The sequence below is a fragment of the Acomys minous genome, assembly GCF_964271855.1.
Source record: "Acomys minous genome assembly, chromosome: 19".
Lineage (NCBI taxonomy): Eukaryota > Metazoa > Chordata > Mammalia > Rodentia > Muridae > Acomys > Acomys minous.
Window position 1 is genome coordinate 52,860,277 of NC_140499.1, and position 26,952 is coordinate 52,887,228.

At 43.4% G+C, this 26,952-nt stretch overlaps 1 long non-coding RNA gene across 1 annotated transcript; it reads right to left on the minus strand.

Annotated features, from left to right (window-relative positions):
* Positions 1–8,297: 8,297 nt before the first annotated feature.
* Positions 8,298–26,930, minus strand: LOC311589921. The gene is made up of 3 exons (XR_014776694.1): positions 26,802–26,930; positions 25,691–25,779; positions 8,298–11,402 (listed from the first exon to the last, which is right to left on the minus strand). It is a non-coding gene; the product is annotated as an uncharacterized lncRNA (long non-coding RNA).
* Positions 26,931–26,952: the final 22 nt, after the last annotated feature.

Consider the following 26,952-nt stretch of genomic DNA (forward strand, 5'->3'; position numbering starts at 1 on the left):
CCAGAGTGAAAGGTTTAGGGAACTGAGCATGTCCATTGTCCTTTGTGACCTAGCTCCTGAAGTCACAGGCTGTCAGCGCTTCCTTTTTCCTCATAGTTTGTCCCTGATTCAGAGGGAGGAGAGACCACAGCATAGCATGGACAGCCTCACTGAGGCAGGAAGAGAATTAAGGGACCAGTGTTCCTACAGACACGTGAAGTAAGCCAGTGCCGAAGCCCAGGAAATAACTTTGTTAGGGATCCCAGATGCACAGTTAACATCCCACCCAGGTGTGGTGGCAGGCAGGCAGAAGATGTGGGGGAAGAGCTCGTGAACTTATTCTCTAGGCCTTTTCTGCTTCTCAGTGAAGTAGGAAACATGGTCCTAGGCCAAGAGTTAGGACCACAAAGGAGGTGATGGAGCTTTACAAGTGTTGAAAATGTCCCAGTATCTTGCAAGTGATCAGTGCTTATTGCCACTAATCTTGCTTAGTTACATCTTAAAGGAGAGAAAATTAAACTGCCATCCTTTGTACCGTTGTCTATTATAAGAGGCACAATCTGCATTTTATCAAGACAAAGAAAATCTCTCTCTCTCTCTCTCTCTCTCATCTATGTATTTCTGTATTTCTAGTTTTCTTTGTTTTTTGCTTCTGGGCTTGTTATATATATTGATGGCATGGAAATTTCTAGATCATTCTTTGTTGTGTAGTTAGATTACTTTATTATTTCTATACATGGAGAAGAACAATATGAAGATAATTAAGTGTGCTCAAAAGAAGCAATTAGAAACAGTTCAGGCTGTGGTGACGGCTTGGTGGAATAAATACTTCTTGTAAAAGTGTGAGGACCAGCGTTCAGGTCTTTAGAATACATGTAGGAGTCTACTGTAGTGGCTGCCTGCACCTCCGAGGCAAAGACAGGGATCCCTTGGCAAGCCAGACAGCTAGGCTAGTCAAAATTGGGACTAAGGAGTGATCTAGAATGGTACCTGGCATCAACTTTGGGCTTTCCCAAGCATGTGCACACAAGTACCTGCACACTTGTGCATACATATCTGTTGAACTTGAGGCCTTAACTGTTACTCACAAATAGGGTTAATTTTGATTCATTGATATAAATTTTTGTATACTGATACAAAGTAGGCTTAACTTTGATACATTAAAATAGAATTCAAATTTGGTATTGTTCACACATTATATTTCTACTGTAGTATGAGGTATTGTACATATACAGCTCAATTAATACATAGTTTACTTCTAATAGTCTGATAGTGTTATGGTAGGCTGTTTAGGATAATTAAGTAATACAAGTCAATTATTGATTAATTCATAGTCATGTCAAGTATAAAAATAGACATGCTAGGTTTAACAGATATGATTCTATATATATAGTTGTGGTAAAATAGTTAGATAAGGTCTTCAAAAACCTCAGAGACCTACAGAATATGGCCTTTAAAAATATTTTTATTATTTTAAAGATTCTTTGACAATAAGACAGATTAAATCATGATAATTCCCAGCCTAACACACACACACACAAATGATGAACATTGAAGAACCTCCTTGTAGAGATGGCTTTGAGTGTGACAAAACTCCCACAGGACAAAAATGTCCTTGTTTCTCTCAAAGGCAAAATTCTGCCTAAATTGGGCAAGCTTAGATACAGGCAGAGTCAATGGCCAGACTCTGCCAAGACAGGGTAAACAAGTCCTCAATGGTTCCTGCTTCACAAATATGTTTGTCAGATATACTGGTCCAAAAGCCTAAAGATGATGTGCCAACGTTATAGAGAGTTTTGGGTGACTGTTCACTGGGTGTCTCTGTCATTTTTTTCATTTTAAAACCTGCTAATCTACACTTCTGGTTTACTCAGGTAGTTAAATTTATTCCTTCTCAAGTCTCTGATGGGGTTAAAGACCAGATAGTTAATTTTAAAATTAAGATTAGTTGTTTAAAAGTTAAAAAGGTACTCTTAAGCCTAGATAGATACTTTTAGGTTGATAGATTTGAGCTTTCATAGATGTTGATTTAGGTTCAAAACTTTAGATTTACCAAGATAAAATAAAAAATATTTTCTACAAGGTTGCCAAATACATTTTGATTAAAAATTATGTGTGTAAGTCTTACCTACTGGCTTTTATAATCTTACCTACTGGCTATAATTTTTAGCACTTACTGTATATTAAAAAATGGCCTTTTTTATTTAGACAGAAAAGGGGACATGTTGGGGGATGGTCTGATGTATTTTGATGCTAATTACTACTTGCTACCTGTGACCTACCTTTTGCTTAATAAAAAGCCATCCCACTTGAACAGGACAAAGGAGATAGGTGGGGCTTAGAGGGAGAGGAATTCTGGGAAAAAGGAAGGATTGCCACCAGAAGAAGGAAGGAGACCTGAAGAGAGGAAGGCCGCCATGAGTTAGCTGGAGGAGAAGCACATGGCCCATGGCGTAGATGAAGAATCCAGCCCAGATGAAGAACATTAACAAGTATTTGGGATTATGGATGGGAGGTAACTTGATAGAAGTTATTGGAAACAGATGGCAAGCGATTGAAACAGGGATCCCATGCCTGCCCCACTATGGGAGACAATTTAGAGAATTGATATCTGCCCTGCCCCAAGTTAAGTAAGGCTATCTTAAAATATAATAAGTGTCTGTGTCTTGATTGATTGCTAGCCGGGCCTACAGATAGTACAGGTAATACAGATAATTTTAAAAACAGTACATACCCACCCACAAACATGTAAATATTCACAGATACACACACACACACACACACACACACACACACACACACACACGAGAAACCAAGTCTTGTCCTTGCCCAATCAATGGAAGAGTACTAAGGACAAGCCGTTGAGTTACTGAGTTAGGTTAAGAGACTCATTGTGGTGTGAAGGCGGGGAGGCAACTGCTGTCAGAGGCACTGTAGGGTGTCTCTCTAGAAAAAAAAGAAAAAGTGAGGATACTGTGAAAGGGTAGGGTTTAGGGACGCCAAATGAGGTGTTTTAGGGTAGGAGCGAGTGGAAGAAGTCATCATCATTTCTGGACAATAAAACGGACCTCTGATCCCGTTTCCTTGGAAACTGAGATGTGAAATGTGTTCTGATACCATTCGCACATTTGAAGCTCCCAGGTGGAATACAAATCAAGGCTGCTTCACTTTTCAGGGGTTTTGCTTTTCTGCACAACTGTTGGGCATTTATTACTGGAATAGTTTCATTTTGATATCAGCACCCCAGTTAGAGTACCTCCTGAAGCGTGTTTAGAAACTCTCACAAGGTTCACAGTTAGGCTTGCCTATTGCCAAAGGGAGATCCTTAGCGTCAGGCTTGCACCCTTCCTCCCCCTACCTAACTTGATCTGGGTAACCACCTCCAGCCTCTGCTGGTGTCTGGAGATCTACTGTTGTCATAACGGGAGCTGCCACGAGGGGGTGCTCTTTCCACGTATTAATGGCTGCTCCTCCTCACAGGAAGAGGCCTTGGGGATTCTGTTAGAACTAGGACAGTGTTTTCAGAAAGCAGTTTGCTCACACGCTTGGAAACATTGCTCTTGTCTTCTGTGTCTCTTCTCTGGCAAGCAGCTCTCAAAACTTACAAACAAAATTAAGTGCCACACAAGGGGGGAAAAAACCCCCAAACCCAAAACAAAATCATAAACAAACGCCAACTGACTGGAAAAAAAAGTGGGAAAACAGAAAAGAGGTAAATGTTCTCAGGGGCCTAGCTGGTTTTTTCTTCACATGAAGATCAAATCACACTTAACCTCAGCCCACAGCTCTTTTGTCAGGAACAAAACCTTGCCTCATATGTGAATAAAGAACTCAATGATTTCTCTCAGAAGGTGAGAACAGCCCATTCGGTTAAATTCCAATCTGGAGACCAGAAACTGGTCAACTGCTCATATGCTCAAAACCTTAAAAAACTCTTGATCGAACTTAAGATGGAATATAACATTGAAGAAGCCACTTCAGAATCCCCCCAGTGGCCTCTCGCGCCTCTCCTGTTGGCCTGCCCCTGAGTAGCAGCAGCTGTGTCTCCCCGAGCCAATGGCTTTACAGACCATAGGTCTCCGATGGGGGCAGGACAGAAGAGAAAGCCTAGCATGGCTTCCTTCTACGATGAGCAGTGATACAGTAGAGTAAGCTGAATGAACCCTTTCCTTTCCAAGTTGTTTTTGGTCATGGTGTTTCATCACAGCAATAGTGACCCTAACTAAGACAGTAATCAAGATCATCTGTTATTTTTTTTTTATCAAAATCAAATGCATTCATTTCTTTTATGGCACTGAGCAATAATTTCAGTGGGCTACATTTCATTGATTGCTACACAGGATCTCGAATTCAGTATCTTTCAATTCGTTCAATGACGTGTCTCGCTGTGTTCACCCATCTTCTAAGAACAGGACATGAGTGATTCCTAGCAATGCTCTCTTCCCTATTAAGGTGTAACTGAGAATTGTCACTTCTTAAAGGAGAACATGTCACTGGCCCCATGTGATTGGTTTGAGGATATCAACTTGGTCCAAGCCGAGCCAATTCTTTCAAAAGAGTAGTTAAAGTCATCAATTTCTTTTGTGGTGCAGGGTGGGTCAATCACAGTCCTTCGTTAGTCTGAACAGAATAAAGACAGTCCTTCCTTGATAAAAGCTGAGAAGTCAGACGAAGGGGCTGCGTGAAGCTTCTCTTTTAACTGAGGGAAGAAATCCGTTCAGAGACTGATGCCAGAGCCAAGAGTCACAAATGTGACAGAGGACCAGCCAGTGACAGCCCAGCCTCTGTGTCTCCTTTGACCGTGGGCTACCTTTCAGCAAACATTAGCTCAGAAGTTTGCACTTTATATTTTTGGAGCCTCATTGATGACTTCTGTAGAAGGGAAGCAAACTCACTTTCCTATGTGGCTAGGAGTAACAGCCAAGTGCCTGACTCCATCAGTAAAGCGGCTGTCTGCATCAGGCCTCTCTGTACCTGACCCTTCCTCAGAGCTAGCTTCTTTTTCCATTCATTTCCCTTTTCTAGTTTTATATTCATTTATCTTATTTTACACGTATGTGTATTTTGCCTGGCCATTCAGTTGTGTACCATGTGCACAGCTGGCACCCATAGAGGCCAGAAGAAGACACTGGATCCTCTAGAACATGGTTTTAAGTCTCCATGTGGGTGTTGGGACAGGGCCTGGGTCTTCTGGAAGAGCAGCCAGTGCTTTTAACCACGGAGCTACAACTTCAGTCTTTCCCTTTCCTTTTTGACTCAACTTCTGAATTATTTTCAATCACCCTTTATGGGGCTAGGTTTTGTCTAGGGTGATTAGGAAGATGGCAGTGAGCTGCTCCAATCCTTTCCCCCTCCCAAAGGCAAAGGCTCTAGAGAAAAGTCTCTGTTCTGTTAATGGAGAAAGTCAACGAAGACCCCTGGTTGCTGTAGCTTAGGTCATGTGACCATTTCTAAGCCAACTACCCTGGCCACAGGCAGGGGCTATTCTGGCCAGACCCAAATCATATGCTAGGTCTCTGGTTTTGAGTCCATCTTACATAGCTGTTCCTAAACAGAGGAAGCAGGGAGGAACTAGTACCATGGAGCATATACAACAGTCTGAGGAGACTCACTGTACCTACCACAGTGTGCGACACCATTTTTTTTGTTGGTTGAATTATTTCTTGGATTCCGAGACACAGTAAGTAATTTTCTGCCTAAGTCAGTTGTTTTCTCTCATTTCTAATCAAGGGTTCTGATGAACACACATTTTTTTTTCTCCTGTCATTTCCTTTTTAGCGTCATGTCTCCCTAAGTGGCACCGTTGACTCAATCACTCTACTTAGAAATATAAGATTCTTTCCCAGTTTCTCTCTTCTTCCTCATACCCTCAAAGGTGATGATTATCCTTATTTTTACCTATTTCTTTTCCTTTCCATGTCTAATCAGATATCTTCTGGTGTCAGCTTCAACTTTAAAACACACTGTTACCAACGACATTGTCTCATCTCTGTTGTTAAACTTTTGGTCGTGCTCTCATCATCCTGTGCTGATATGTGTCCTTAATTAGTTTTTAGTTTATTTATATCGTGTGTGTTTGTGTGTGTGTGTGTAGGTTAGTGGACGACTTACAGGAGTCTGTTATCTCTACCATGTGGGCCCTAAGGATCGAACTCAAGTACTTAGGCTTGGAGGCAAGCACTCTTCAGACATTTTCCATTGAAAGGGATGGCAAGGCTTTCCTCAAGTGTTGGCATGTGAGGATGACAGATGGATGTGTGCAAAGACTAGCAACTGTGGCTTCCTCTTCCTGATGTTTACAGCCTGGACTGCTAGACTGCAAAGACCTCCTACAAAGACAAGCTGACCTCCCTTCCTGTGCAGTTCCTAATCAACACGCAGAGCTTCCAGGTTGCTGGGGGTAGTAGGTGCCCTTCATGAGAGGTGACCTGCCTTACCTGAAGCCAGCATTCTATTACTTGTGCCTGAGAGTCTTGTTTCCTTTATTCCCTTGTTGTTCTTAGGGCTCCAGGGCCCAAGCTGCTGGCATAGGCACTTAAGGATGAAGCTAGCCTTCTCAGTGGCAGTGTGGGAATCTCCATGTCTGCTGGTGACACCCTGCCTGCCTCTGAACTCTCAGGTCTCTGCATCAGTTCTCACTGGTAGACTCTTTTCCTAGTGCCGTGTCACCATTGTGCTGTCCTTTTCATCCATTGCCATGTTGACATTCAACTCCATCTCACACTTAGGTACACTCTACCTATTTGTAGGGCACCTTAGTACCTAGTCTGCCTTGGATATTTGTGTGTGATGCACACACCACAGATGGAAATGTAAGGAGCACCTGTTTTCTACACCCATCCAGGTGTATGATATTGGAAACGGGTCTAAGACATTATTCCTCAAGAATTTCACACACGTGTACAATGTATTCTGATCAAATCTGCCTCTTGCTTCCCATCTCCAATCCTTCTGGAAGCTTCTTTGTATTCCCCTCCCAACTTCATGCTGTCTTCCTCCCCCTCTTTCTTCTCTTCTTCTTGAACACACTGAGTCTAACAGTCTTGTCCAACTTGTGCGTGGGTATAGGACTTTCCACTGGAACACAGGCAACCTCAGACTGCCAATATATCTAAAGTTAGGGGTGAGTTTCTTAAACTCCTCTTTCATCCCTGAGGGAATACCGACAGGCTTGATTGTGTGCAGGACGAGTGCAGGTGGTAGCCATAGCTCCTGTAATTTCATGAGTGCAACTGCTCTTGTCATGTCCAGAAGACATAATGTCATGGCAGTCCTCTCCTACCTCTGGCTCTTAAAAATATTTCCACCCCCTCTTTTACAATGCTCCTAAGCCTCATTAGGAGTGGGGCGGGGTGTGATACAGATGTCTCCTTTAGGGGTGAACACTCTACAGTCACTTATTCTTTGCACTTTGACTAGTTGGGAGACTCTGTGTTAACTGATGTCTATTGCAAAAAACAAAAAACAACAACAACAAAAAAAACGAAAACAAAAACAAACTTTCTGATGAGGTTGAGCACTGTGTTAATCTAAAGATATAGAATAAATACTTATAAGATAGTCTGATAGTCTGTTTAGTCAGCAAAAATAATAGCAGTAGGCTCTCTCTTTGCATCTATAACCTCCCCAGTGATGTGCTCTTGGCGAGTTCTGCAAGTAGAGATTTTCATCCTTCCTCTGAAGCAGGCCTTCACCCAATCAGAGGGTATCTGATTACCCCAATAACATTCACTATTACTCCAATAGGCATATCTTGCCAGGCTGGTCATTACTATAGCTTGCGGGGCTCATAGAAGTGTAAGATAGTTGGTGACTCTTCTACCCAGCATCCCACATGGCATCTTTCAGCAGGGAAGCCTAGTCAACAGGGAGGATGCTTCCAGGTCAGTACCAATGTGTTTCTCCATGTTCTGTGGCCAACACGTGTGGTGTGTTCAGCATTAGGGTCTTCCCGTCAAGTTCTTGTGGGCAACCAAGAACTGAGGCAATAGCCTGTACCTTTTAAATCTTAATTTTAAAAGTATGTTTGGAACCCCTCTGGCCACTTGGAAGAGGGATCTCCCACACCTGGCACTGGGCTTTTTGTTTGAGACAGTTATTTTAATTGCACCCCAGAGATTCTGTAGCTGTGGCTGAGAGGGGTTCCTTGACAAATGCGGTGGATGAGGACCCCGCTGCTGCCTCACATTGAAGACCTGTGATGCTTCTTTCTAACCCTGGGCTCGGTTTCTTCCTGGACTTCTTTTAGTAGGTTGGCATGTCTTTGAAATCTTGAGATTTTATGCCACAGTTGTCTCCACCTCCACCCTCTGTCAGAGTTTAGAATCAGCTGCTTTACAGTCACTCCACACCCTTGAATTTAATCTGAATTTAATCATCATCTGTAATGCGGTCTCTAATCCAGGTCTAAGTTATTTTCATGACTGCTTCGGCCACGTCAACAACCTTAAACTCTCCTTCCCACTTGGCAGCCTTGAATTTGCATCGCTGCATATTTGCTGGCACTTTGACGTTGCTCTAAATGCCTGAGTCAGCAGTACAGCACAGCACGGGCGGAGAGCGTGCAGCAATATCCACAGTGGACAAATTCACATCGACGCTTTGAAACTGGAAATAATATAGATATTTACAACACAGAAATCAGAAGAAAAAAAACCCGGCGCATTGGCAAATTTTTCTTTTAATCTTAGCTCTGGTGGAGGACTAAGTTCTGGAGGCCCGAGTGCCTGGCTAGTAAAAGCCTTGCTTGGTATCTCTCTGGACTAATACTGTCTAACAGGGGGGTGAACTAGGTGTGTGTAATTACTAGTTTCCAGACTTTAAACCATCTGAAACTAAGCTCTGAACACTGCTCCTAAGCTCTTTCACTTCTGTGCAAATGCCCTTTCAGGGATCAGCCACAACAAGAAACATTGCCCAAGTGGCTAACATGGCCCTGAGCATTCGGTTTGTCCTCTGTGGACTTGGCATGTAGTGCTACTGGGGGAGTGAGGGAGCTGCCGCTGGAATCAAGCTTGGCATAAGGCCATCTTCCTGAAATAGCATGTGCATGTTGAAGTAATTGTCCAGACTGAGCTCTTCACATTTGACCTGACCTCATTTCCCCCTTGACTTTCAAGCTATGTCTATTGATATGATCTTAGCTTTTACCTATTCTACAATGATCTCCCTGAGACAAGCTCTTATCATGTTAGTCTGAATTATTTTCCCGGCACAGGGCTGTTTTCTAGATTTCGCTACTGCATCTTCTACAGTCTGCTTCTGTTTGTTTTTTGAATATTAGTTTGTTTGTTTAAAGATTTATTTATTTATTATGTATACAGTGCTGTATTTGCATGTACCCCTGCAGGCCAGAAGAGGGCAGCAGATCTCATTATAGATGGTTGTGAGCCACCATGTGGTTGCTGGGAATTGAATTTAGGACCTCTGGAGGAACAGCCAGTGCCCTTAACCTCTGAGCCATCTCTCCAGGCCCTTAGTTTGTTTGTTTTAAGAAAGAGTCTTACTATGAAGTTCCAGGTAGCTTTTAACTCATGTCCCTGCTTCCATGAGCCTTACTGTGACGCTATTTTTGTGTGATGAATTCCCTCAGGCATTGCTACTGTGATTCTTTGAGGGCACAGAAGAGGACAGTAAAAACAAGAGTGTGGGAGAGAAAGCAAGTCAAGGCCTGGGGAAAGATGGTGTAAGCAGCACAGATTAACTAGGAGCCAGGGAGAGGGTGAGCAGTTTAGACATTTTGTCCAAATTAAAATAAGTAAGAACAACATGAATTCCCAGACTCTTGGAAATGGGCCCAGGATGAAGAACATGGCCAAGCAGCTCTGTGGGCAAAGCCTGGCAACCTTGAATACCCGTGAATCCAAGAAATGGACTCTCTGGTCTGACTTTGTTTGTAGCAGTGTTCAGTGTTAGGAAGCCTGGGCATGTTTGGACGGAAACAGTATTTCTAAACTTGGTGATCTGTGGATATGACTCCATTGATAACATTGACCTGATGTTAACCTAGCAGATGATGGGATGGCTTGTGCCAGCGGAAAGTTTCTTGAACATGGATATTTGTGGCTAGGGCACAGAAGAGAGACTGGTGGTGGTAGAGCGGCCTGGTGATGGGTAGCATTTTGAGACAGGTTAGTTGTCCTAGAACTCACTGTGTAGTCTAGGTTGACTTTAAAAACCACAATAATCATCAGCCTCCCAAGTGCTGGGGTTATGAATGAGAGAAACAATGGCTGGAAGTGTCTGTCTCTCTCTCTCTCTCTCTCTCTCTCTCTCTCTCTCTCTCTCAATCTCTCTCCTCCCCCCATCTTTGATAGGGCCAGGATTTCAAAGCAAATAAACAGCTTATAATTTTAAAAGGGTATTTTGCTTACTCAGTTTAAGATATCATGATGAGACAAATACTGCAAAAACAAACAAAACAACAACAAACTATTCACTGGGACTCTGACTCCATCTTCACCAGCCCGCTGCTGCCCTTTTTGCTGCACTGATCTATTTACTGGCCCCATTCCAGCCCTTACGTGGACCTGGCCTTTGTCACATATTTTAATCTCATTGCTTCCTGCTAGTTTTAAGGATCAACACCCCCTTCTCTGATTATTTGAGGGCTTTCTCATAGCTGCCATATAGATATATTCTATAGCTAAAGAGACCAAAGTGAATCATTCATGAAAATGGATCTTTAGTTAGAATTTGGGTCTGGTCCATGGTGAGACCACCTATGAATCAGTTCTATACCTCTCAAATAGGCCAGTCAGCATTTGGTGCTGGGCCATTTCTTCTGACCTACAGATGTTGCCATTGTCCCCACAGCTCGCTACACAGCAGCGTCTTCACCCCAGGTGCTGAGAGTGTGAAGCTCAACCAGAGCATGGCTCCCACCCCAGAGCCTCTCTGGACTGACAGGTGTCATCACCCACATCTGCTTAGGACTCCTTCCTCCCTAGTTAGTTTACCTGGAAGAGCTTTTAGATCCCAGTGTTTCACAGGGTGGAGCTGCAGGGAGACTTCTCTCCCCTAGATCATAATGCCTGGCTCTCTGAAGAAGGCCTCTCCCCCATGACTCTATTGTTAAGTAACACCAGTTACAATTCGCCTCCCTCCACTTTTTCAGTATCCTCCTCTACTCTGTGCCTTTGCATCTTTAGTTAATCCAAGCATTAAAAATCTTTCTGAATCCCAAACCAAAGCATTCATTCCAGGAGAGAGAACTGATGCATCTACTTGGACAATGTGTCACCCCTATGCAGCATCAGATATGCCTTCCCCTGATATGACTTGCATCCTTTTCGGGTAATAGAGCTTGAGGCATAAAATACAGGTAGGATGTAGTATCTTCCTTCCTCTCATCAAGTTGCATTGATGTAGGCTCCAGACAGAGGAGGCACTGGATCCTGTTTCCATGGCAACTGCTTCACTGCCTAGAGGGAAAACAGGATAGCGATTGAAGTCTGTGTTAATGGCAACCCTAAAAATAATCAGCAATGTGTTGAAATCAAGTGGAGAGACCCAGGAAACAATAGATAAAAATTAAAACCCTGCAATGTGCGGCCGAAAAATGAGATGCTGGTGAAATCTCATTGCAACTATCATGTGCTCCAAGATGTACAAGGAGAACAGGTGATAAGTCTATTTTGGAGGGCAATCGATAATGCTTTTATTGGATCACTCATTCAGGTAACTACTAAGTAGACCAGAGCCTTGAGTCAGCAGCGGCTCTGATTCCAGGCTCTTCTGGTCTTATGGGGTCAATAGACAAGAAAAGCTACTGTGATTGTTACAGATGTCTTGTTTGCCATCCAGCACTCATTCTAAACATTTCCACTGGGTTTGTGTGGGGTTCCCCACAGCCTGCTCCAGGGACAATTCCAAAAAATGTCTAGATTTATTAGTCTAGTAAAGGCCATGCAACTAAGATGGTACTGGTATCGGCGATGACTGGCTTCTGCTCAGAGCTCAGAAGTCTCGTTTGGTGCTCGGAGAATGTTTATAATCTTTGTTTTACCTGAACATGAGAAAGCATACATTTAATATCTGTCACTCCTGGTAGCTACCTTGTGATTTAGGAGAACAGAAGCCTGAGGATGAAAACAGCTCATAGGCAAGGAAAGTGCCAAAGGCGTTACAGAGATGGCCTGGAGTGATCGCTCTGGCTATGAGCACTGGCTGCCCTTCCACAGGACTTGGGTTCAATTCCCAGCATCCACATGGTGTCTTACAACTGTCTGTTGCTCTAGGTTCAGGGGGTTTGACACCCTCTTCTGGGATCTGTTGGCACCTGGCATGAAAAGGGTCACATACATACATGCAGGAAAAATACTTATGCACATCAAGTACAATAAATAAATCTAAAATAAAAGGAAAATGATAGAGAAATGAAATGAGACTTGACTGAACTGCACAGAAGTTTCTGGATAACCTTCTGTTGCTGCCAGCAAAATTATTTTTGTAGAAGCTTGGGTAGAAATTTTCTGTTGCTTGAAATTAAACAGACAAACAAATCATCCTGTTAATCACCATAGAATAACTTCCTCCATATGAAGAGAATTCAGGTTCGGATTGGCTGGAGGCTTAGCTCCTGATTGCCCATTCTCCAGAATTGCGGGTACTGGTAAAAATGGGTCAGGCTTTGTGGAAAGGTGGGTGGACAGACAGGACAGCCAGACACACACACACACACACACACACACACACACACACACACACACACAAACACACACACACACACACACACACACACCTACAGAGGCTTGGACTCAAATGCTCCTCAGTTACATACACCTTTGAATTTGTTGTACAGGTGGCCACTCTGCCTTAAGATCGATCACTCTAGGGCCGAGTGGTGTATCTGGGTGGAGGGTAGGGTAAAAGTGAGTCAATAACACTATTCTATACTTGCCTCGACACCAAGAGGCAACCTTGGGACCAACCTAGTATCTGGACTTTTTCTTGGACCCAAAGAGAAAGATAAATACAGTACCAGAAAATGTGTTCATGTGCATCTATGTATGTATGTGTTTGTGCGCATGTGTGTGTGTGTGGGTACATGTGTGTGTTTGTGTGCATGTGTATATTGTATGTGTGGGATTATGCATGCCTGTGTGGGTGGGCGGGCTAACATATTCAGCACTATTAAAAAGCCAGAATTCTCTGTGGGCTTAGTCCCAACAAAGAAAAATCTGCTGTAAAAGATTCAGGAGAAAGTTGTGGCAGTGGCACCGAATGATAAGTGAAAATGAAAAAAAAAACTTCCAGATTTCAAATAAGAAACTGATTGCAGTCAACTCTCCTTTAGATTTGTATTTAATGTTAATTTTTTGCAATACACACTTAAAATGAGATTATTATTTTTCTTTGTTAAACTAAAATGTTAAAATCCATTATTATGTAAAAAATCATCTGGCTAAAATATGACAGATAAATATTATAGCACTGTTTTAGGCTATTAATCAATAACATTAACACCTGATTAAAGTTTTGAATTGATGCTATTTTTGTTATATATCATCTAAGAAATCTGTAATATATTTTGCTTTTTCTAAGTATTCTCATTCTTATATTTTTGTTCTTTTACTGAAATGAGGCCACCTCTACCAAATACTGCCAGATCCTCCTGCCTCTTGCTTGTGTGATGGGGATGCTGTCTCTTTCCTGTGAGTGGGCCTTTCTCCAGCATTTTCCTTCAGCCTATAGGAAGAGAGAACATGTTGGAGGACCTGATTTTATTTTTATTTTTTCTAAAACCTCAGTAACAGGGGCTAGATGAAGCCTCTGTCCTGTTACTGCATGGCTTTGTTGTGTGGGACTGCTATAACAAATGACCACAAACTGTGTCAATTAAAGCAATTGACATTTATTTTGTCACATTTCTGGTGGCTCAGATCTGCAATGGCCATGTTGGCAGAGCCATGCTCTTGGTGACTGCCCCTGAAGACTCCTTCCTTGGTTCTTCATTGTTGGTGCCTCAGCAATGCAGTGTTCCTTGGAGCTGGCTCACTCCAGTCTCTCCCTATACTGTCACATGATGTTTCGTGTGTCATTGTGTGATACCCCACTTCTTATGTGTGTGTGTGTGTGTGTGTGTGTGCTTTATTTTATCTATGATTTATTTATTATGTATACAATGTTCTGTCTGTCTGTACACCTGCACACCAGAAGAGGGCATCAGATCACATTATAGATGGTTGTGAGCCACCATGTGGTTTCTGGGAATTGAACTCAGGACCTTTGGAAAAGCAGGCGTCACTCTTAGCCACTGAGCCATCTCTCTAGCCCCCGACACCCCACTTCTAATAAGGATACTGAGAACTGAACTTGGTATCCACTTTACTCTCTTATGACGTCATTCCCTGGCCTCCAGGGGCTCGCCCTTTACACTTGTCACAAGGACTTGATTCACCAAGCACCGTCCTCAGCTCTGCCACTCGACTGCATTTACACATTTAAGAGTTAAAAAAAAAATCCTTAAAAAAAAATCTTATTTAAGGAAAAGGAGACCGTTCTTGTCTTTTCCTTTCTTCTCTTTTAAGCAAACAGTGGCTCAGTTTGAAAATCACGACAAAATGCTATAGATGATTCACCCCAACTGAAATAAGCCAATTGTACAGCTACCCAAACCAAGACAGCACTGTGGCATGATCAGGATTGCCAGGTCGAGGTTCCGTGGAGGCACGAAGTACTCAATTACACTGAGGCAAATAGAGCAAGAGTTGATACAGGAAGTGAGAGATTTCCGCTAGGTTCCAGCAGGTTCTGGGGTGGTAGAGGAAACAGAAGATGCACAAAGTGTTTGAGGACGTTAGAGCAGAGTCCTGGCCTTTGCCAGTGGTTGCAGCCGTCCTACTGCTGAGACCCTTCATGTGATGGTGACCCTCAACCATAAAATCATTTCATTGCTACATCATAACTGTAATTTTGTTACTGTTATGAATCTTAATGTCAATATCTGATATGCATAACCCACAGGGTGAGAACCACTGCTTTGGACTCTGATGAATGATGACACTTTATTTAGTATTTTATTACTAAATTTACTATTTAATACTAGATTTAGTATTTTATTACTAAATCTAAAGTAACTTGATAGGGATATCAAGAAGGTGCTTCGGGCTGGAGAGATGGCTCAGAGGTTAAGAGCATTGACTGCTCTTCCTGAGTTCAATTCCCAGCAACCACATGGTGGCTCACAACCATCTATAATGTAGTCTGATGCCATCTTCTGGCCTATAGGTGTACACGCATGCACAACACTATATACCTAATAATAAATTAAAAACAAAACAACAAAGTGCTTCATATAATTAATTAATTAGTTTTATTTTTCAAGATGGGGTCTCACTGTGTAGCCTTAGGTAGCCTGGGACTTGCTATGTAGATGAGGCTGGTCTTGAACTCATAGAGGTTTGCTAACCTCTGCCTTCTGAGTTCTGGGATTAAAGACAGGTTCCACCATATCCTATGTTCAAAAATATTGTAAGTGAGAAAAGAATAATATGGGAGCCTAGCAATATAGCAGCAAGCAGCTCAGTCTTTGACCACCCATCAAGCCATTCCATAAAAGAGAGATGTCTGCTGGGAACTGAGCGTCTGAGGCGATCTAGTGATGGCTGGCTCACCCCCGACTAGTGTACAGATGGGAATGAACAGCTATGAGTCTGAGCTGAGTTGTGTTTGATTTCTTCCTGGTAATGATAAAGCTATTATTATTTATTTGTTTGCTGACTGTTTTAGTAAGGTGTTTCATGTGCTAATTTGTTTACTCCTCACACCAACCCAATAAGATAGATGCTAATATTAAGAATAACAAGTAAAATTGATATTAATATATTTTACTGTTATTGTCACCAACCATCATTTTTTGTAGTTGTGCTTGCATGTGTGTGTGTGTGTGTGTGTGTGTGTGTGTGTGTGTGTATGTGAGTGTGCATATGCATGTGGAGGCCAGAGATTAACATCAGGTATCTTCCAAAGTTACATCTCTACCTTTTGAGAGACAGCGTCTCACTGAACCTAAAATACACTGATTAGCAACATGGACTGGCCGGAGTGTTCCAGGCATGCTCTTGTCTCTGTCGGCACAGATGCGCTGAAACACCTGGCTTTCTAGGCGGGGTCTGGGGAGCTGGACTCAAGTCTTTATGATCACCCAACAGGCTTTTTAACTGAGCAAACCTTCTCCTTAGCCGCTGTTCAGTATCGTCAGAGGATTAGGAGGAACGTGCTATTTAGCCCAAAGGTGGCAAATTACCTAGAAGAAAATGCTTCAATTTCTTATTCATTCACACTTACTATCTCTTTGGGACAAAGGTTCCTGATTTCAATTACATTGCCAAGGTGCCAACTATAACTTCATGCAGATTTCTACTTCCTTTATAATTTTAAAAGGCAACAATTACCCATGATTTGAATGCGAAGCAGAATATGCTCCTGATTAGTGGATATAATAGGGAAACAAATTCTAGGTAATACGTTACAGTAGTAAGTCTTGACAAGTGTATCATGAGCCTGAAATCATGTGCTGATCACTGGCGTTAGCTATGACTGGCTTCTTATAGCCCACCTGGACAGTTTACCCACTACAGAAAAGAGGCGAACAACTACACAAGCTCTACCATCCTACCACTGATGCCTGTGCTAAGTGCTTCACATGTAAGGGGTAATCTGGTCTTAGAACCACTCAGTGAGCTAGATTAAAAAACATCCTAAATTTTCAGGGGAGGAAGCCTAGGTAGAATTTAATCTCTTGCCCAAAGCACCTGGTTGAAGTAAGAATTTTTGTTTACAGATTCTTCTGCTTAGCCTAATGAAAAGCAGATTGCAATCATAAACGATATGGCCTACTTCTGTGCTGTGAGCAATTAGTGCAAAAATGAAATGAAGATTTGCCTCTGATCTGGCGATTACTGTGATCAAGGATGGCTCCACTCCCTAAGGAACTGAAGCCAATAGGCATTTTCTCCTGTGGAGGAACCACGGAGGTGTTTTTTAGTTAGGAAAAGACTATTCATTCTTCGGAAGGCACTTGCTGTCCTCCTGTGCCTTCCATACTCTTTCCTTTTAAATCTTTTAAAATTTATTTTAGAACCCACTCTAGGATTCTAATAAAAAGCTTTAGGTTTCTATGTCTTGGTTGCACTACCAAGTAATGTGCCTATGGCCCTGTGGACTGCTGTGGAAAGCAGTTTGACTTTAGTATAGAAAGCTGCGGGTTAGCACAGGCTTGCTTTCTCCTTCATGCCTTCCTTAGATAGCCCATCCATCCCTAGCCACGCATGTTCTTGGTTTTCATCCCCTACATGGGGAATTGTGATCGTTCTCAGATTCTGTTTGCCACTGTGATTCAGACATGCATGCCCTGTCTGATGTATGGTATTTTCTATCTACATGTTATACCCTTGCTTAGAGACAGAGGCTGAATCCATAGGGCTGGTGGGGTGCTGGTGAGGGCGAGTGGCTAGGCAGAGTGTGATGCCTGAAGGGGTACGAAGAAAACTGAACTCTTAGGAGGAGGCAGTGTAGAACAACTGCAGACAAACTGCAGAAATGACTTTGAATCTTCTCACAGCTTTTGTCTTTATTGGTCCTTCTTTCTCTGGTATCTTCTTCTCCCCCCTTGAGTCCTGCTACATTGTTTGTGCACTCTCATCCAGGACAGTGGTTCTCAATTTTTGGATTCTGTCAATGCAGATATGAAGGAGAGATAAACCTGTTTTTTAGGATCCCAAGTGCAGGATTGGAATGGTCTTGTGAGAGAACAGGTGAGGTTAATCCACGAGAAGACTGACCACCTCGTGCGGGAGCTTAGTTGTTGCCAGCTGAAAAGAACCCGTGAACAGACTCTGGGAGGAGATATATAAATGAGCCCAGAACTGGAGGCGGGGCTTTTTGGAGACTTGGGATAGTTTTGGCTGTTCATCGCTGCACTTTGAGACGCTCTTAGAGAGAACCGCTCCAGGGAAGGCTTCGGGGCTCTGGCTCCTGCTGAGGTTCTGGGTTCTGGTTACTCCAGGTTCCAGCAGATGAAATCCTGTTGATTGTGCCAGGAGAATCATTCCTTGGAACTGATATCCTTATGGTTTTGTTATTGTGTCCAATAATCCTCATTTCCTGTTGTTTTGGTTAGTCGGGTTATAAGTGACGTATGCTCGGTCACTAAGTTGTTAATAAAATATATTGGTTAAGAAAACTGAGCATACACAGACACTAATATTCACACCCAAAGCTTCCAGTTCCCTAGATCTGGTGCTACAGCTAAGGAGTTGCTCTTCTAGGAAACTACTAGCTGTAGCTGATGCTGTGGGGCATGGCTATGATTTGAGACTATCAGGCAAGGGGCTTTGCTTTGTCTTCTTAATATTTTCAATCATTAATTCATTACTTAACGATTACCGAGATATTATTGAGCCATGCAGTGCTGTTTGCCCTCTCTTGCTGTGAAAAGTACCAAAAGCAACTTGGGGAGGGAAGGGTTCCATCCCATCATATCAGTGAGGGCCATGGGGTAGGAGCTCAAGCAGGAACCTGGAAACAGGAATTGGATCAAAGACCATGGAGGAACACTGATTCCTTGGCTTGCTCAGCTTACTTGGAGGAGTCAGGACCACTGCCTACATCAGTTAACAACAACAACAACAACAACAACAACAACAGAATGTCCCACAGACCAACTTGGTGGAGGCAGTTCTCTCTTCCCCATTTATTATAGTTTGTATCTAGTTGATTTAAAAAAAAAAACTGACCAGATCAAATGTCTTAGAAATTAATATGTTCCACAGATGAATGGTGATCCAAAACCAGGACTTTATACATACTAAATGGCTTATCAGTCTATGAAGGGGATCTAACAGGCCAGAACATGGCAAATGCAGACCTGTGCATGGCAAACATCGCAGACAGGTTTGGCTCTTATAATCCTTCTCCTCTCCCTTGCTAAAACCTGTTACTAAAGCTGGCCCCCAGGCTCTATTCCCTTATTTCATCACTGACTCATTCCTGAGACAAAATACTGATGTCCAACAATCAAAATCCATTATCTGACCAATTGTCCAATCGGGATTTACCAACTAACCGTAGCAGACTGCTCCCTTTTCCACTTAAAAACCTACTCCTGCAGAAACACCGACTCGTTTCTTTTTGCTTCTCTTGCTTTTCTTTTCTTTTTCATTTTGTTTTTTTTGAGACAGGGTTTCTCTGTGTAGCCTTGGCTGTCCTGGCCTCACTTTGTAGACCAGGCTGGCCTCGAACTCACAGCGATCCGCCTGCCTCTGCCTCCCGAGTTCTCTTGCTTTTCTTGCTTGAACTTAATGCTACTGCTGCTGCCGCAGCTGCCTTTGCAGTCTCCCACTGCCTTTGCAGTCTCCTGCCCTCTTCCTTGCCCCTCCAGGGTAATAAATCTCTTTTGTGCTGAGAATTTGGTGTCTGGGTATGTTCTGTACTGGTTCCCGGGGAGGAGGCTGACCTCCCTTTCACAAATCTCACTAAGCACCCTTTGGCAGGACTGACTTGAATTGCAGGCTGTCACTCCCCTATAAGAGAAAAGCCCACCAGCACCCTCAATAAAGCTCTTAATTGTGCCTCAGGGGTGTCAAGGCTTGTCAGTCATACCCTGGTAACCCTGTCAGCTCTGGTTACTGCATATAAGCCCTGTTTGTGCACGTTTTCTGTCTGTGCAGCTGTTTAAGGGCAGGCCACTGCTGCACCAGCCACCGCTGCTGTCTCCTACATGGTCCACCCCACAGATGCTGCTTTCCTATTCTCCCAACATAGATTACATCCAGAGGTGCTTGAGCAGCACTGGGAGAGGGAGGTGCCCTCAGATCCTGCGTCATATCTTCTCAGCTAACGCTCTAAATGTGTCACTTGTATCTCTGTATATCTCAGAATACACGAAAGAACCAGTGTCTTCCCATAGTTACATCTCACCCTGAATCCATCAGCGTTGCAGAGGTGAGAAATGGTGGTTGGGCATGGCTTGTGGTATTACTCCACGCTGCCTTTCCTAATCTAGTTTTTTTTTTTTAAAGATTTATTTATTACGTATACAGTGTTCTGCCTGCATGTACTCCTGCACATCAGAATAAGGAACCAGATCTTATGATAGATGGTTATCAGCCACCATGTGGTTGCTGGGAATTGAACTCAGGACTTCTGGAAGAGCAGACGGTGCTCTTAACCACTGAGCCATCTCTCTTCACGGCACATGTACGTACAGTCACGCATTGACATATCGTATGTGCGGCACGCATTTGAATCATAGAAGGCAGCATATAAACTCTAGGTTTAAATGAACGAGAAATCCCCCTTTCTCCACCATTTTTCTCCCCGCACTTGTATGACATTCATTTAAAATTCTCAAGCATTTCTAGTGTGCCAAATTTGATCTAGCATAGCTAAGAAGCCTTCCTTCCTTCAGATACAATACCGTAGCTTATTTTCCATTGTATAAACTGTGCCCGAGGTAAGGGGCGATGATTTGCAGTTCTAGTCTAATTTCTTGCCAGGGGCCCCAAAATTGAGGCAGCTTTGAGCAACCTTCCCTTGCTTGCAAAGATGCAAATCTACTGCTGTGTGCTTCTGTCCAGGCTAGAGTGTCCTGAGGCCAGTACGCAGCCTCAGGTTTTTTCTCATGTGTGGTCTGCTAGCTGGGGCTGGGCAGCACACAGAGGACTCAGTGCCTACCTGTAAGATAGAAGCCTTTACTTGTCTAGATTCTCTCCATATTTTGGCAATAATTTTAGGAGCCTTCAATTAATTTTCCAGATTATTTGTCTTCCTGATGGGGATGGAGGGTTGGCTTAGTAGATAAGAGCATTGGCTGCCCTTGTATAGTTCGTAGGTTCAGTTCCCAGCACCCACATGACCACTCACTGCCATCTGTAACCTCAGTTCCAGAGGATCTGACACTGTCTCCTGACCTCCAAGGGCAACACACACACACACACACACACACACACACACACACACACACACAAACACACACACCACACACGGCGCACATATGTAAATGCAAGTAAAACACTTACACACAATAAATAAAGTGAATAAAGCTAAAATAAAATTTAAAACTCTATGATAAGTCTGAATTGAAGTACATGTTAATTCTAATATTCGTAAATCATCTCATTATTAACAGGTGAAATAACAATCTTCTAAGTCCTTGTTTCAACCTAAGTTAAGTTGGCTGCTATCCATTTAGGGAGGGTTGAGACAGGATCTTCCTGTATGTCTCTGGCTGTTCTGGAACTTGCCACGGAGCTTTGAACTCCGAGAGAGGTCCCCCACCCCCACCCATGGCTCTGCTTCTCAGTTGCTGGGATGAAAGGCATGTGCCATAACACCTGGCTCCTGCTGGGTAATTTATGTGTTATGGTTTCGTCTGTTCATGCAAACATATCTGGCCAAAAAGCAGGACCATTCTAAACACCGAACTTTAAAGAGGGAAATGAGGCTAAACGAATTACGGCAGGACATTCCTTTACTGGGGAAAGGCCACGAGTCTCTTCTTGCTCTTAAGCACTTTAAGTCACAGATCAAGGAGCACACATCCAAGACTAGACGCCAGGCATCTCATCCTCTGGAAATATGGCTACTCTGTCTCTTGCTTATGTATGAGATTGTAAGCTGTGACACTCAGTGTCACTTCACAGATTTATAAGGACAGCTCTCTGAGGAGACCAGGTCTCCTCAAGTACTTATTCTACTGCAAGTCAGTGTGGACATGTCGCTCAGCAGGAATCTAAGAGGGGGCTTCTAATGCTGTTCGGATTTCTAAAAGCAATGTAAGATGTGGAACTCTTCTCCCCCCCCCCCCCCCACACACACGATTTTAAGAAAAAGATAAAATACAGAGTGCTATTAAACAATTGCAAGCTGATGTGGTGACTTACACTTGTAATGCTAGCGTCTGTGAACCTGAGGCAGGAGGATCGCTGTCAATTTCAGGCTAGACCCTGTCTCAAAATAAGAGCAAGACCACCACTAACCAAACAACAGCAACAACAATAATTAAACCATGGGGGAGGGGGAAGCAAAACCCAAGGTAAAGCCACACTCCTTAGTACCAATTAGACATGGCATTTTAAAGGTGATGAAGGTGAGAGTACCTCAGTTCCCTGGCAGGGCAGCCTGGAGCCATCCAGCCTGGTGTGAGAATAGTCAGCAAACACATGAGTAATTTCCACAGGAGAAGCAGGAGAGGGGCTGCGCAGAATGGTAGTTCCAGAAAAGTGGTGCATCCTAGATGCTAAGGAGGTGGTGAGCCAGGGTTAGGGACCCAGTGGAAGGAGCTCAGTGAATGCCCATTCTTGGTTCTATAACATGTAACAAGCAAGGGCCAACAAAGAAAAGGGAAGGCTTTGTTTTTTTGTTTTGTTTTGTTTTGTTTTGTTTTGTTTTCAGTGAGAGTCCCTATGCATTCTTTTTCACTTTGCAAATAGCTTTCAGGAGGCAGAGGAGCTTGAGCTCACAGGGGTACACCATAGTGCACCTGATGAGAGTGGGACGTAAGAATGCACTGGTGAGAAAATTGAAGCCCATGTACTTTCTAATCTGATTCTAGGGTTGTGCCAGGCTGAAGGCAAGGCGACCTCCCCAATATTTAGATCTTATAATTGGAATTCTTAGAATCTCCATTTTTTTCTTTTTACCTTGGCTTCCTTATATGTTATTTTTATCGGGGAAAAAAATAATCTAGGCACAGAGTTTATTGGTATCTATGCTACAATAACAATAATACAAATTTTGAGTGTTATACATGCATTAAGTTACATTGTGACAATAAGTTGTTTGCACTCATTCTGATTTCAGCTTCCCCTGTGTCCCACACTACCCTTGGTGTCAGCAGAGGTCATGGGTGACAACAGCTCCCATGTTCTGAGATCAGGTGTGCATCATCGCACGGAAGGACTTGGGTTGCTGCACCAGGTAAAGTAAGGGTGCTGATGGTGACTGTTGAATTGCATCCCTTACAAGGCAAGGGTGAGGAACCCGCTTTGCTGGTCATCTGACGTGCTGCCTCAGAGAACAGCTGGGAGACGTGAAGTCACCCTCTTGTGTGACAACGGGTCCATGGATTTCAGAGTGTGAGAGGACATCAACAGCCACTTGGAGAGATGCTTTGATACTGGCCCCATTGCAGATGCTGCAAGGTGCTCATCGAAGGGTCAGTTTTACACATACCCCATGCCCAGAGTACTGCTCAGGTTCACAACAGTGTCAAAGGGGAGATTTTCTGCTCTACCCCTACTTTGTTTGCTACCCTTGAACACTGAGATCCTAGAGCCAGGCTTAGCAGGTGGGTGAGGTGGTAGATGAGTCCAGAATAGAATGGACTCATTGTACAGGAAACAAACAAACAAACAAACAAAAAAAACCAGATTAGTCTCCTCACTCTTTTTTTTTTTTTTAAAGTAGATTCTTTTTCTTTTTGTGTGTGTATTGGCGGTGGTAAGGTGTTACATCTTGAATGCTTAGCAAGTGCTGTGCCAATGAGCTATATTCCCAGCTTCTGACTGTAGATTTTGGTTTGTTTGGCGTGTGTGTGTGTGTGTGTGTGTGTGTGTGTGTGTGTGTGTGTTTAATTTATGTTCTTCCTAAGTAGTCCAAGCTGGCCCCTTAACTTAAATTCCTCATCCTCCAGAGTGCTAGGATTGTGGCCTGTGCTGCTGTGTCCATCTGCTACCCACGCTTTTTGAGAGGGCAAGAGAGCTTCTGCAGAGGAAACATGATTCGACTCTAAAATGAGGGGTTGACTATGCTACCATTTTAGGAAGTTATGTAGATGCATCTAGGACTAACAGTGACTGACAAACTTTAAACCTTCTCCCCGAGGAACCCCAGAGCAGCTAGAGGAGTCCAAGAGCCCCTGCAGTGTCACCCAAGGATTTCAAAGAAAATGATGAAGGCCCAGAATAGGGTTGATGGTCAGTAGGAGGAACGCTACACTGACTGATTTCTGATGACGACTAATGAGCCTCATCTGCTACATTAATGTAATTTTACAACATAAACAATTTCTTGTGCTTGTTTCAAATTATATGATAAGCAGCTTTGCCTTGGCACAACAGGTCTCAGGAGAGGTTCTTTGAGAAGTTCAGTACCGTGTGTACAGGGGAGATAAAGAGAAACATATCATCACCTCTTCCATGTGGTCCTTCTATTACTGCCCTCTCTTTTCATCACAATGGAAAGCCCTCAGGATGAATACTGTAGTCAAGCTTTTCGGTGTGGAATCCTCAATACATAGGCATCGACAGGTGCGAGTATGCAGCACAGCAAGTGAGGGCGAGAGCCACATTTGCCCCATTTCTAACCCATCCTTTGCTGAGCATGTGCCTCAGCACCAGTTGATCTCTATTGTGAGTGAAAGAGGAAAATGACTAATTGTTATTTCCTAATAATGAACATTTTTTGGATGTAAGTTAGAAGTCAACACATTGTATCAGCTCACACGACCTTTACCTGCTTCCTAGGCACCAGTAAAGTTGCCATTAAGATATCTGTAAGAGCTGGGTGGTGGCACATGCTTTTAATCCCAGCACTTGGGAGGCAGAGGCAGGTGGATTGCTTTGAGTTCGAGGCAGGCCTGGTTTACAGTATGAAGCCAGGACAGCCAAAGTTACACAGAGAAACCCTGTCTTGGGAAAAAAAAAGTCTGGAAGAGGCTTATGCCAAGTGTTTATTTTAAACTTTTTTAATGTAATATTTTATGTTGTTGAAATAGGACTCAAGCTCTCCCACATGCCAGGCAAGTAAGTGTCCTATCAGTGAGCTGCATAGCAGCCCATGGCTTTCATTTGTAAAGACTCAGTCAGATCATCTTTTGAATATGTGAAAAACATAGGTGGCTATAAAAGCAGCTCAGCCACTGTCCCCTCTCAGAAAGCTCCAAGGTACCTTCCAGAAAACAGCTCCACGTTCATGGGGTAGGTGCTTTAAGAGTTTTGGAGCATAAAGAAAATGATGTCAGCGCCTGAATTCTCAGAAAGTTTGGCCAAAGCCTGCCAGAAGTTCAAGGCTACCCATTAGCTCAGAATTGTTTCGTCTCTTTTCACCACACACCAGAAATTCTAAAGAGGAGGAAAAGTTTGAGAATGGAAAAATTCTTGCTTTTTTTTTTTTTTGCACTCTAACACAACATTTATAGGCCTCTACAGCACCAAATTCTGTTCTTCTCCTTCCGTGCCATCACAGGCTTTTTTTTTTCTAAAAGGGGAAAATCATCCCCATCCCATTAGTGGCTTCTTGCTTGACTCTTTTTGCTGCAGAAGCAACGAGAATGAGCCCCGTGAGACCCCAAGGTCATCTGTGCGTGCCTTTGTGCCAGGACATGCTCAGGACCCAGGCCAATCACTAACCTGTTTTCAGAAGGCCTCCAATCAGGAGGCCAGGCCGCCTCCTGAGTGCTGTTGCTATGTGCAGCTGCACAGCGCAATGCCGTCCCATCTCCCACACTCTTATCTCGCGCTTCCATGCCCCTCCTCAATTGCCAGTGACCTCCCTCGTAGCTTTGTCTCCACTTCCTGACCGTTTCTTCCCAGAACTGGTAGGAGCCAAGTGTTAGTCTGCAAACAGCCCAGGAGTAAGGTAAGTTGCAGGCCCTGGACTCTGGCGTCCTGTTCCTGTCCCCCTGCTCCATAAGGGTCAGGAAGAGGGAATCAGTGGCACTCCTCATTTTACAAGGTGTTTATTTGGCAAGGGAATCTCCACCAACCTCAGCAAACACTTCAGATCACTTCTGCTTCCCAAAGGTTGACATTGCTGCGTCGGTTAGCAAACCGGCCGCTAGAGGGCTCCCAGGCGCTGAGAGAAGCAGAAAGTTGTTTGACTGAGATCTGGCTCTTAACTGTGTTTAGAGAATTCAAAAGTAAATTATGTATTTTTTTTTTAAAGTCATCTTTAAAAAGAACCTCACGTGTCGTGTCTGAAAACGGTGCAGCAGCCCAGTTGACAAATCAGTTTGCTTCGCTGTTAAGAAGGCAGCCGCTTTTGGGGCTGAGCTGAGCTGTTTGAAGGGTTGAACACCCTTGACCATGAAGTGTGCTCTCCTTACATGCCTCAGCCTTTCAAAGTTCTGTGCATTAGAGTCAGGGATTGCATTCTTCCCGGAGCTAAGCGCGGGGCCAGCTGTGTAAGTAAAGTTTTGCTTTCCTTTTTAAACTAATCTCTCCCTCTCTCTAAAAACTTGAAGAAAAAAAGAAAAAAAAAAAGCCCCAAGATCCTGGAGATTCTTTTCTTTCATTTTGCTCTCTTCAGTGGAAAGAAAATATAATTGGATGTGTAGGGTGTGTTTCTGTGTGTGTGTGTGTGTGTGTGTGTGAGATAAAGAGACAGAAAGAGAGAGACAGAGACAGACAGACAGACAGACACACACACACACACACAGAGAGAGAGAGAGAGAGAGAGAGAGAGAGAGAGAGAGGTTTAAAACTCACCTTTTCCAAGCTATATTGTGGAGACAGTACAGGACATTTCTGTTAAGAGAATATGTTTAAAAAAGAACTCACTACTTGGTGCTTTTGCCCAAGTAGTTAATACATACATTATAAAAATTAGGGTGCCTATAAAAAATCTTAAAAATATTTATTACTTGCTTTGAGTTATTTCTGAATCACAAAAAGGGGTAATGCAGGGAGTCCCTGCTCATGATATTTTAATGTTTTGCTTCCCAGATGTAGTGGCTTTGAGTACAGGCCATCGAAAGCTCTTTGCAGCTTGGTTTCATTACTTTTAACGCGAAATCAGACTCACACCCTTATCTTGTTTCCGTGTTTTAAACTTTACACCAAACTTGGTAGTGTTTCTGCAAGGAAAGGGTTACTTGCCTCTTTCCTCTTGTGGAGGAAGTGAAATGGGTTGAGACTGTGACTCAGTCAACTTTGTTTCCATTCATTCCCAGAGTCAGCCCTCCTTTCTCCTGGGGGAAGGCTGATAGGAGTTTAAAAGGCTCGCGGTGGCCGGTGCGCGACGTGTTCC